At 46.9% G+C, this 11,770-nt stretch overlaps 1 pseudogene; it reads left to right on the top strand.

Moving 5' to 3' along the window:
• Positions 1 to 502: 502 nt before the first annotated feature.
• Positions 503 to 10,647, top strand: LOC125554541 (annotated as a pseudogene).
• Positions 10,648 to 11,770: the final 1,123 nt, after the last annotated feature.

Raw genomic sequence — 11,770 nt, 5'->3', positions numbered from 1 at the left:
GATGCGAATTTTGAGGACATGCGGCCACGCGAGGTCGTTATCTCGTGCGTCGGCAGCGCGTCGTGATCGGCAGCTAATATAGCAACTCCTCCCCACTAGCAAATACGGCACAGTGTTTTATTTGTTCTTAGCCGGGATACGCCCACTATACGCTCTCATTTATGGGCCAGTATGCATTTACTTTTGTACAAATACAGCGTTGTCCGTTAGCTAGTCGACATGCTGGGACACCCGTTCGGTGGTGTGGTCATAAACGCCCTGACGTCGGGTCCACCATCATTTAGCAAGCGGGCGAGCCGTCTCCGACCAGTAGCACTGTACATCTTCTTGAAGCTGCGCACTAGAGGAGGCACAAAGGGGGGGAGACGGCATGGCTTCAGCAAAAACAGAGAAATCCAGGTAATCCCTGGCAAGATCCGTATGAATACCCTTGTTTTCTCAGCATCATAGTACTAGACGAACTATAATCGACCCCCCTGTCTTCCATAGCATGCCGCCGATTATGGGGGAAAGCAACGGATCTGTGTGCTCGCGATTATCGTGGGCGAGTGCTAGTTACCCCGATTCTGCTGTTTTTGGCGTCGATTCGGAGAGGCTGAGCATGCTGCGAGAGGTTACCGAGGACGACCCCAATGGCAGATTTGCGGATTTGATGGATTCTGTTGACGTTAGGTCAGAAACAGGCAATGTGGATCTAGATGACAATAGGGCTTCGAGGATGGAGAATAGATATACGGCTCTTGATGACAAAGTTGGATGGGTTACAAGGTAACTAGTTCCTGCCACAAGTTATCATTTTTCTTCACGCCTCTTTAGATAAATCATACATGGGCTCACTTTCCTTGCCGTGTTCAGGAACAGGAAGGTGGCAATGCCAGACGAGAGAGCAACAAGTGATGAAAGGGTGACAGCCCTGGAAACAGCACTCACAGGATTTGCCGAAAGAAAAACAGACACGGTGGTGACACCATCGGTTGGGCTGACTTTTGACTCTATAATCAAGGCCTACGATTTTTACAATCTTTATTCCTGGGAGACAGGGTTTGGCATCAGATATGCAAAGAGCAGAACCAATGTCAAAGGAACGAGATGCATGCAGGAGTTTGTGTGCTGCTGCTCGGTGAGTAACCACAATATCATGCTGATTCTTGCTTCATGTTCAGAAAGGTCGAACAGGTCACTTACCAGCTTTTGTTTTTTTGATAAAATCAGGGCAAGCCAAAAGAGGCGAACTCAACATCATCACGGTGTCAATGCCAAGCCATGATAAGACTCTTGCGTACAGATGACGATGGCTGGTACATCAACGAATTCAGGTCCAGCCACAATCACTCGATGTTGAACACATGTGCTGAGAAACTCCACTTCCCTTCACATAGGCATATTGACAAATATACGAGAGAGCTAGTATCTCAGCTTAGAGAGAATAATGTGAACCTAAGCAAAGTTTACAACATTCTTGCAACTTTTTTTGGAAGGGTAGAAAACGTTCCGTTCACCAAAAGATGCTTGAGGACACTGTGTGGGAAGCTGAGTAGGGAGCAGGCGGACGATGATGTACAGAAGACAATGGCCATCTTTTCAGAATTGAAAGTCCAAGACGGCGAGTTTACTTACAATGTGCAGGTAGACGATGAAAGTAGGATACGCACTCTCATGTGGACAAATGGGCATAGCAAAAAACAATACCATCACTTTGGCGATGTGGTCACATTCGACACAACATACAAGACCAATCTATACGATATGCCATTCGGAATTTTTGTTGGCGTGAACAACCACTTCCAGAGTGTGTTGTATGCTGGTGTGCTCATGCGAGATGAGACGGTCGACACTTTCAAATGGATTTTTGATGAGTTTGTGAAGATGATGGGAGGGAAAAGACCAATTACAATTTTGACAGGTAAAATGAAATGCATCTGTGTTATTCCCTTTTAGTTGCGTGAAGATCTATGATTGACTTGTATGTCGTGTTGTGTAGACCAAGCCAGGGCGATGGAAGTCGCTATTGAGGAAATATATCCAGATGCAACACACAGATGGTGCAAGTGGCACATCCTGAAGAAGGCCAAAGAGAGCCTGGGGTCTAATTACACAAAGAAGTCTGATTTCAGGGCAGAATTCCACAAGTTGGTCCACGAGATGCTCACCATCGAGGAGCTCGAGGACGGGTGGGCAGCGTTGCTTGAGAAGTACTCACTGACTAAGAACACGTACCTGACGCAAATTTACGAAACAAGGCAGAAATGGGCCAAACCATACTTTGCAGGAAAATTCTGTGCCAGGCAAACCAGTACTGGAAGGAGTGAGAGCGCAAATCACATGTTGAAACAATATGTTCCACCTTCTTGCTCAATGAATCTTTTTGTCAAGCAATATAACAAGCTGCAGTTTGACCGTGAACAAGAAGAAGGGTTCCAGGAGAAACGAACCAGGCTGGTATGACAAATTCCATATAATGTCCGCCCGACAACCAAAAACTCGTGGGGCATTTAACGACATATATTTTCTCTCTTGTTGTTTTACTGCAGAGTGGAGCTGTCTTGAAGGTCAACACCCCACTAGAAGTGCACGCTAGCAAGATTTACACCAGGAAGATGTTTGAGATTTTTGGAGGAATATTGTATGAATCCGGAAGCTATGGTGTAGAAGAGATCATACCAAAGCAGAAATACATGGTGACCCACGTCAAGGCTGAAAAGCGAGAGAAATGGTTCAAATGCCGATATGAGGTCAATGTGTTTGATAATCTGGGGTATTTTCGTGCACATGCGGCCTGTTCGAGCACATGGGTATGGTCTGCTGTCACTCGCTGCAGGTTAGCAAGGTGGCAATTCTACACCTAGGGATTTCATCTCACCTCCAATATCTGAATAAGCGGGAAACTGACTACCTAGGTTTTTTATCATGCATATGTAGCTCCCCTGCTGCTTGGGCGATGCACCTTCTGATATTATATGTTCTTCACAGGTCATGAATGTGCTCCGGCTTAGGGAGATTCCCCACAGGCACATCTTGAAGAGGTGGAGCATACATGGCAGAGATAAATTGCCGGATCATCTCAAACATTACCAACAGGACATGGGCCCGTCGGACGCACCCACTTATAGACATTCTACTTTGTACATCACTGCCCTGGAGGTGGTTAAAATGGGCGACAGAAACCTAGAAGCATACAAATTCATGTTGGATGGATTGGTGGATCTTAGGGAGAGAGGAGCTGAGATTAGCGCACCAAATGATGGCCTAGGCATCGTTGAGCAGCAGGTCTCGAACAATGGAGTTGCGGGTGGTTGCAACAAGAAAACCAAGACTTGTAAGGCGGCGTGCTCTGTAAGAAGTGTTGAAGGGAATCACATAACAGCCATAGGAGAAACATCGGTGTCAGTTCATCCACCAGCAAACCAAGGCGAGGGGGCACCGACGTCCAAAGACATGGCATCAGAAGGATCCTGTCCAAATGCAGATAGCTACAATTCAGACTTTTCTGAGGCTGCATCCAGGTTTACTGTCAATCTGGATGAGAGTCTGCTTGCACCAGAAAGGAAAAAGAAACATGGCCGGCCAACAACAAGCAGGGACAAGGCTCCATATGAGAAGGGAAGCAACAAAAGATCAAGGTTTTGTTCGATCTGTAGGGGCAAAGGCCACAAGTCAAGCACCTGCCCCGACCATGGTAACGCCCCTAGAAAAGAAAGGAAAGTGGGCACATGCAGCAAGTGTGGAGTGCCTGGGCATAGGAAAACAACATGCAGCAAGCCGCTCTTGTCCTCGATGGCCGGTGTTCCTCCATCTCATTAGTTTTTCCAAAATGTTTGTCTGAACTTCTCGTCCCCTGTATTTGGCCGTTGTATTAATAAAAGTTCTCGAACATTGTTGACTTCAAAATGCATCTCGGTAGGTGCCATGTTTTTCTGTACAGTCACCCATCATCCAACTGGAGCACATTGTTTTGCCACAAGATTGGCTGTGTCCATGCGTGTCTGGCTAGAGCACGTCTGTAACCTGGTGCGCCATGGGTAAATTTGAAAATGGCGTTTAAGCCCACGTCAGGTCGCGGAGGTAAATGAAGCATTCAAGCTTACAGCTATGTGGGGTCTGCAGATTTCAAAATTCAAACATATCCGCCCGCGCCTAGAGCGGGGGCTATATAAACACCTCGTGCATGTGCTAGATGGGCACAACAAGCATCATGTCGAGCTCGTCTTCAGCTGGCTCATACTCAGGAGGCAGCACAGAAACAATTCAGGTGCTCGTTCGCCTCTTCTTTGTTTCTTTCAGCGCGCACGTTTTGTTCCCCCTCCTCATGCATTACGTTTTTTATGTATACAGCGCGAGGTGCGTGCAGTTAGTACAGAAGGGCAGTTGGGGAGACAAGGTGTTGCTCAACCTCAGAACGATGTAAGCTTTTTCCGATGGTTGCATTCTCAATGAACACGATGCTGGCTTTCATGGAGTCTTACAGTTGGGATGCACAAACTCTATGATTTCAGGGTAGCGTGCGTGCGGCAGATATCGGAGGTAAGAATGAAGAATGCGTGGCAGCCAATGCATCCCTGGATGCAGAAGTTTATGATTTAACAGAAGGGTCGGGTGAGAATGACCCTCATGAGTCTGCAGAGCTGGTGTAAGAGATAAAACCTGAACCTGCTGGGGATCGACTATTTCACGTTGTAGTATACAGGTGGGCGTGGGCTTCATGGGAAGACGACGACGAGGTCGACAGCGTTGCATGTAAAAGGCCCAAACTGTATTGATGCCCAATGGGCCAGCTGTGGTAACCGGTTCGCGTGCGCCCAGGTGTATGACGCTTGTACGACTCATGAATAAAAAATGTCTGACGGCGCAAAAATTCTTTTCTTGCCTATGGTTTTATGAACACAGCGAATGCATCGTACAGGCCTACCGTCTGATCCTAGGATTTAGGGTTTGAAAAAAAATGTAAACAGGCTGTCTGTATATCCATTGGGTGTGTGTAAAAGACGATGTGATATTGCAAAAGGCAAAAAAATAAAAACTGCATTATAGACAACACACAAAAAGTTGGAAATGAAATGGCGTCGTTCGTTAAATAAAAGTTGTAATGAATGGCGTCGGTTTGTTTTAAAAAAAGTCGGAATGAATAGCGCCGTTATGTTTGTAGCTTTCAACATAAAATAAAACCTAATTTGAAAGATCTATTAATTCTGGGGGAAAGACAAACCCTGGTGACGCACGTTAGGCGTAAATTAGCCAGGGCGAGTTTTCCGCAAAGAAGAAATGACTACACCCACCTTTTGCATTGGTTTCGAAAAGGAAGGGGAGAACCTAAATCGAATAATCCAGATGTCGCTCTTCAACGAATCGACAAGAAAATTCCGCGTAGGAGTGGGTGCACGTCAAGATAGAAAAGGAGAACATAATTTGAACGGTCCATTCCTTCTGGGAAAAAGCCGATCCATGGTCACCCACGTGAAGCAGAAAAAATGCGCTGGTGAGATTTTCAGAAACACGAACAAATGTGTGTTCCCACACATGACTTGCACTCGTGAAAAACCTAAAGTCGAATAGTTCATTTGTCGCTCTTCAGCGAATCCACAATAAGTTCTATTGGGCACAAAACAGCCGCGTAGGAGTGGGTGTATTCTAACCACATGCAATTCTCGGAGGCTCGAAGGCGACATTTTCAGTTCTCGGTGTATAAAAAGAAAGCTCGAGCCTACCAGAATGTTTACGAGAGGGCTTGTCCTTTTTTTCGGACAATAGGTTTGAATCTAAACTGCCCGCATGTTTTATGAATGCTAGCGTTGGGCATTTTATTTGATACGGCAGTTGACACAACCGCCACCCGCGAGAGTGTCGATGGCCGATCATCAGACACGAATCTCAGCGGGACGAGAAATCGATGATACGACCGGGGCACGTACACCACCACCCCCCGCCCCCCCCCGGGCGTCACCGGTTCCACTCCGGAAGAGATGAAGAAAGAGGAAACTAAATGTTGGTGCTATAAAATGAATAAACCCAACTTTCTACTCTCTCATACATCTTCACAGGTCGGAAACCAACTGAAGATTACCAATGACATGGACCCAGACTGTCCAATATAAATAAAAAAATTGTGCCTCCCCGAAGGAAAGGTTAGTCAAAATGTGAAGAGTGTTGTGCTATGGGGGGGTGGGTGGGTGGGTGATCTTGCGCTAGGATTGCGTGACCTGCATCCGTCATCACAACAGTGGCTCTGGTTTTACAAAAATGAGCGGGGGTACGGGTTTTGATGGGTGGCCATGCTTCCTCCGGTTTGCTGTGTCTTGGGCTGCCTAGCAATTTAGTCCCTGGTTGTCATCTTGCGCTTGATCGCGCGATGGGTGGTTTGCATACATAAAGAGGCGTTGACCTGTATAGTGTTGTGAGAATTGATTAGGGCGATTTACTCCATAATTCTTTTTTTTCATATGGATTGGTGTGAACAATTTTCAAACTCGCCGCAGCGGTGCTCAATGCGTGCATGTGTGACCAGATCACGTGTGGCCGCGTGTGTAGTGGCCCTGGACAGCCGGCTACGTGCTTGCAAAAGGTTCTTCGTACCGAGCATGTAGTTTAGTTTAATACATAGACATGGTATGCTAGGAGATCTCGGCCGGATAGAGGATGTACCGCGCCTTGAAGCCATGCTCAGCCAGCGAGCACAGGCCATCATCGCGCTTTGCCGCCCTGGCAGTCCGATTTGACGCGAGTAGACAGAGCTGTTTAGTCAGGCATTACTCTTCTGTACTCTCTACCCCCTCCCCTCCGCGTGCATAAGAAAGAGCTTGCCCGAGGGGGAGTCGTCTGAGGGAAGCCATTCATCTATCCAAGAACCAGAGCACTCTACCACTGCGAGAGCTCTGCTTCTGGAGCGAGCGCGTCGCTGGAGCGGCGGCCAACTGCGAGGTGAGAAAAAATCCCTTTGCTAGATGTAATACTTTCTTGCATTTGCTTGGATGTATACTGATGGGGCACTCTTGTTTCTTGTTCCCTGTTCTCTTTTGCTCTCCTATCCTTTGTTTCGTTTAGATGTCCGGGTCTAGCCGTCCACGTTGTAGCAAGGTTTATGAGTCTAGGAAGAAAGCCGCGGAACCAAAATGCACAGTAGACAGTAGTTTCGCTCCCAAAGATGTGTATGAAGCGGCTGTTCTTTTTACTGATGAACAGTAAGGGAGATTGGTCTCGGGGGGATGCTAGCTATAGGCAACATAACCCATGTGGATCGGGAGAACTGCTGGAGTTTATTCCTAGATGTAGACCTTGAGCGTGGTGCACTCAAGATAGATGATGGCATTTACGTCACATTCAACGAGGTTGACATCCACAACATCTTAGGAATTGCACTAGGCGGAGATATAGAAATAGAAAAGAGAGATGTTGTGCCTTCAACGGCACAGCTAGCGCAGATCAGAGAGTACCTAGGGTTGCACCCGTCGAGCTTTTACATAACTGTCGGTGACATTAGATGGGCGTTGAAGAAACCATGCCAGACCACCCTGTCTAAAGAGGACAAGATCAGGATCCAGGTCGGTTTTGCCATGCTTTGCATGGCAACTTGTTTTATTCCTAGGGAGAGGAGGCACACTGTCCCCAACGGAGTCGTATGCTATTTGCATGGAGCCGGCTAACCTGCACAGGGTGAACTGGGGAAGATACGTTCATTCTGAGCTCATCGGCGCAGCCCAGGCGGCCCATGCAATACACAGTGAAGGGAAGAGGCCGCAGCTGTACGGGTGCCCGCTAGTGTTGCAGGTGAGGTGCCTGTTTCCATCGTGCGTAGGAATTTGAATTAATATTATGTTTGTTCAGGGCTTGAACTAAATTGAGTCGGTTTGCTTCTGTGGCAGGCATTGTATTTCGACTCGGTCGACACTTCTGCATCTGTCCAGCCTGACCCGCTTGTGCGCCCAAGAATAAAGTTCTACACTGCCTCCAACTTGTCAAAACTGATACTCAAAGATACAGCCATAGGCAGCATTCCGAAGAGATACGGTGTGATGAAGGTGATCATTGGCCTTCATCCCATGTTTCTTTTTTTGTGCACACCACCCTTGTTCTGACCCATGCATGCATGCAACAGGCCAGGCGTATGACGGATCAAAGCTTGCCATGGAACAGATAAAATGTCAGGAGACAAATCCAGGAGGTGATTTCATTAAACCCATTCTTTTTAGCCACCTGCAGAAGTGGTGCGCACTAACCATTGTGTTTGGCTTCAGGCAAAATCTTTCATAGATCGCTCACTGAAAGAGCATGCGCTGGCTAGTGCTGAGTGCAATACTTTGTTCTTTCGCAACTTAACTGCACTTAACGACAGGACAATCACCTGCATGAACGAGAACATGCACAGAGAGATTGAAAGGCACCTTGCTAACGAGAGGGTGATGAAAATGCGGGACATGCAAGCTTTGCTCAAGTACGTGGATGGGTTGGGCCTGGGTGATTCAGTAAACGAGCTTAAAAACCAAGTGATTGTAGTCGCTGCGCAATCAGGTAACCAGGACAACGCACGTACTCTGTATCTACCGTTGCATTAATTCAGTGTCTGTTCATTTTTGGCAAAAAAACAAATGATTGTTGGTTTTAATGCGCAGGTGCGTACCAGGGGTGTGCTTCCGGGGAAGGATGCAGTGGAGCACAAGCAGGAGAGCCTAACGAAATGATCCCCACGGCAGGCGTCCTTCGTCCTGGTAAGTTTTCCTCTTGCAATGTGATAGATGCGGTAGATGTTACCAATTTATTGATGCCTGCTGAACAAGGAGTACGCGATGCAGTTGCCGTCTGTCCAGTGCCAGTTGCTCCCGCGAGCTCTGCCCATGGCCACATTGAGCACAGCGAGACAGGTGAGACCCAGCATTTATGCATATACCAACAGCACCGATGCTTACTTCAGTGAATTAAATGAGAAACTGGTTGCTTCCCCTCCAGGTCCGTTCCTTTTGCTGCCTGGGCAGCCACGCGACACCCACCACCCCGGTTCCGTTCTGCCGGGTGTGCCAATATTCATGTCCATGGGGTCTTTTGGCCAGTTGTATCTAGATGGTGGATTAGAGAATGTGGTGCAGCCTATCCGGTGTGGCCAGCATGATGCAGGGGCTGGGCGGCCGATTGGTGAAAATATGGGCTTCGTGCAACTGGGGAAGAGGAAAGAAAGGGAGGTGGAGGACAGCAACGAGATCATTGTTTACCAGGGTAGACGTAAGTGGTTCCTGTGAATGGAATTTACTTATGTCAGGATACTGAATTTGTAGTCGCAGCTGAACGACACTTGTCAATGCAGGTGCAGCTGTTCGTGAGTTAAACTTGCTGGCAAGGTTTGGTGAGGAGGGAGATGGGAGGAAGATCGTTATCTCCACGGAGAATGGTGTCTCACCATTCCGCATCCCGGAGTTCAATTACGAATTCGTGTCGCCTCTAGTCGCCCACGCCGCTTGGGTACAAATACAACAGTTAGCCCCAGATGTATTGAACAGGTACTGTTGGTCCCAGTGCGTTTTGAGAAAACACTGAATTTATCGCATGTTGTTTGTTCAGTAGCTAGCGTTATATCTAACTGATCGCATCCCCGCCTTTTTGCAGTGTCTGGGTCGATCAACAGGGTCCGCCTCATGTGAAAATGACTGGCTATGAAATTTATGAAAACTTTTGTCAGACACTGGATGACAAGGGTTTCGAAGTCGCAAACATGATGATGAGGGAACAAGATGCAAGGTGGTACGATCCTTCAGACAGGGCGTGTTTCCGTCACCCAATGCCGCCTTACTTTGCGGTACGTAATTCGAATCGGCGATGTTTAGTTCAATGATCCATACATGATTATCGTGGCCTGAGCGTCTTGTTCCTTGTTTCGTGCAGTCCCGGATCATGGAGGTGGGCAACGGTTTCTTGAGCGATCCTTACATAAAAAACTTGTTTGTTGGCGAGCACCTGGGATACGATGTGGAGACATGCCGCCTGGTAATCCCCAGCTGATCCCTAGATCGTTAGTTCATAACCATGTTTTAGCATGTTACGTGACAGCTGCATGAATGTGCTTTTTTCAAATAACCGTGCCGTTCAAGGACGAGGGAGGTTTCTATGTGCTCTATGTTTTCGACATGCTGAAGAAAATTGCTCACGTGATGGATCCGAGACGTACCCAGTGGAACCTTCTAGAGCTGGAGAGGCAACACGCACGGGTCCTCGACAGGATGCTCTATGGGCTGTGCAAGTGCATTGACAAGTTTTTCAAAGGGTGGCATGTCCGAGAAGATGAATTCAAAAGGGCGGCTCACCGTCTGATGCATGAGCCATCGAACAGGTATGCGCCCCCCGTCCATCCGCTTTGATGTTTGATCTGCAGCTTAGAATATCAAATTTACGTATAACTTGTGCTCGGATGCAGCGATGACACTCCGTTCTACACTCTACACTACACTATGTGCTTTGATGGGGAGTTCATGACAGAAGGGATGTGGGCGGTGCGTGCATTGTCCTAGCAACTATTTATTCTCGGAGTGATGAACTCTTTCTGAATATTTGTTTGGTTTGTGTTGTCAGGACAAGATGTTGCGGTTCAAGCAGAAGCTCATGATGTTGGTGCTTACTATGCCAAGAAACAACGCCCTGCCTCCAGCCATCGTGTTAAACCCACCTGCCTGAAGCCTCTAAGGTTGTCAATTGTTCGGACTCCAAAAATGACTGCTGGATCTACTTTGTAATTTGAATCCAAATATTATTTGTATAATTAGAACTACCCATGCCAAGGGCTTTAGTCGTCAGTGCACTCATCTTCGTTGTGGAAGGCGCCTATCGGGCGCAAAGTTTCGTATCTTCAACTTGTAGACCTGAACACCGAATATTATATGTATAATTAATTTTATGTCATGTTGTCGGAAGCATCGGGACGAAAGCGTGTGTTTGGTTTGTTTCTTTGAATATGTTTTAGACAAAGCCGTGCGATCGCGTCTTCTTTTGGGTTATTGGGCGGTTTAGCTTCAAAGCTTTTTTCCTTGGAAGAACATCCACTCAAACACCAATCATCAACGGGAGTGGCACTCATTTTAATAGAAACAGGAACGGTTTATGCAAGAGACCATGCAATTAGTTAGAAAACCGGATAATTCGGTGTATGTTTTGGGGCTCATTTGTTGTTTGAGAAGTTAAAAAATCCTCTTTGGTTCAATTCATGTACGGCCAAACCGGTTTACGTAGAAACCGCTCATCCGGTTCATCGACGGGAGTGAAGCTCATCTTGATATAAACGGAAACGGTTTACGTAGAAAACCACGCGATTAGTTAGAAACCCGATGAATTCGATGTATGTTTTCTTTCTCTCTTCACCGCTATCATGGTGTCGGAGGTGTTGCGAAGAAAAAATGTTTGGTTTTCTCTTTGCTTATGTTTTAGATAAAGGCGTGAAACGTGTGACCGCACCAAGGGGTTAAGTCGTCAGTGCACTCATCTTCATGGTGGAATGCACCTATCGGGCGGGAGTTCTGTTTCTTCAACTTGTATAATTAATTTTATGGTGTAAGACAAGTGCCGGTCATTTGTAAAACTACGGTGTATGACGAATGCCCCATGTTTGGTTTTTTAAAACTTTTAGAAATCCTCTTTGGATTGTTTTCTTGTAAACAGCACGAGGCATGTCCCACCATTTTTGTGTGTACCTATAGACTAGAGCTATGTTGTACGCAAAATGCCCCTCTTTTGAATTTGGAGATTTAAAAAAAAATCATCTGTTGTTTGAGTTCTTGGATTCCAAGAAGCTATTCTCTATGGA

The sequence above is a fragment of the Triticum urartu genome, chromosome 4 (assembly GCF_003073215.2).
Source record: "Triticum urartu cultivar G1812 chromosome 4, Tu2.1, whole genome shotgun sequence".
Lineage (NCBI taxonomy): Eukaryota > Viridiplantae > Streptophyta > Magnoliopsida > Poales > Poaceae > Triticum > Triticum urartu.
The sequence above is the reverse complement of the archived record's forward strand: the minus strand, read 5'-3'. Positions and strand labels throughout refer to the sequence as shown.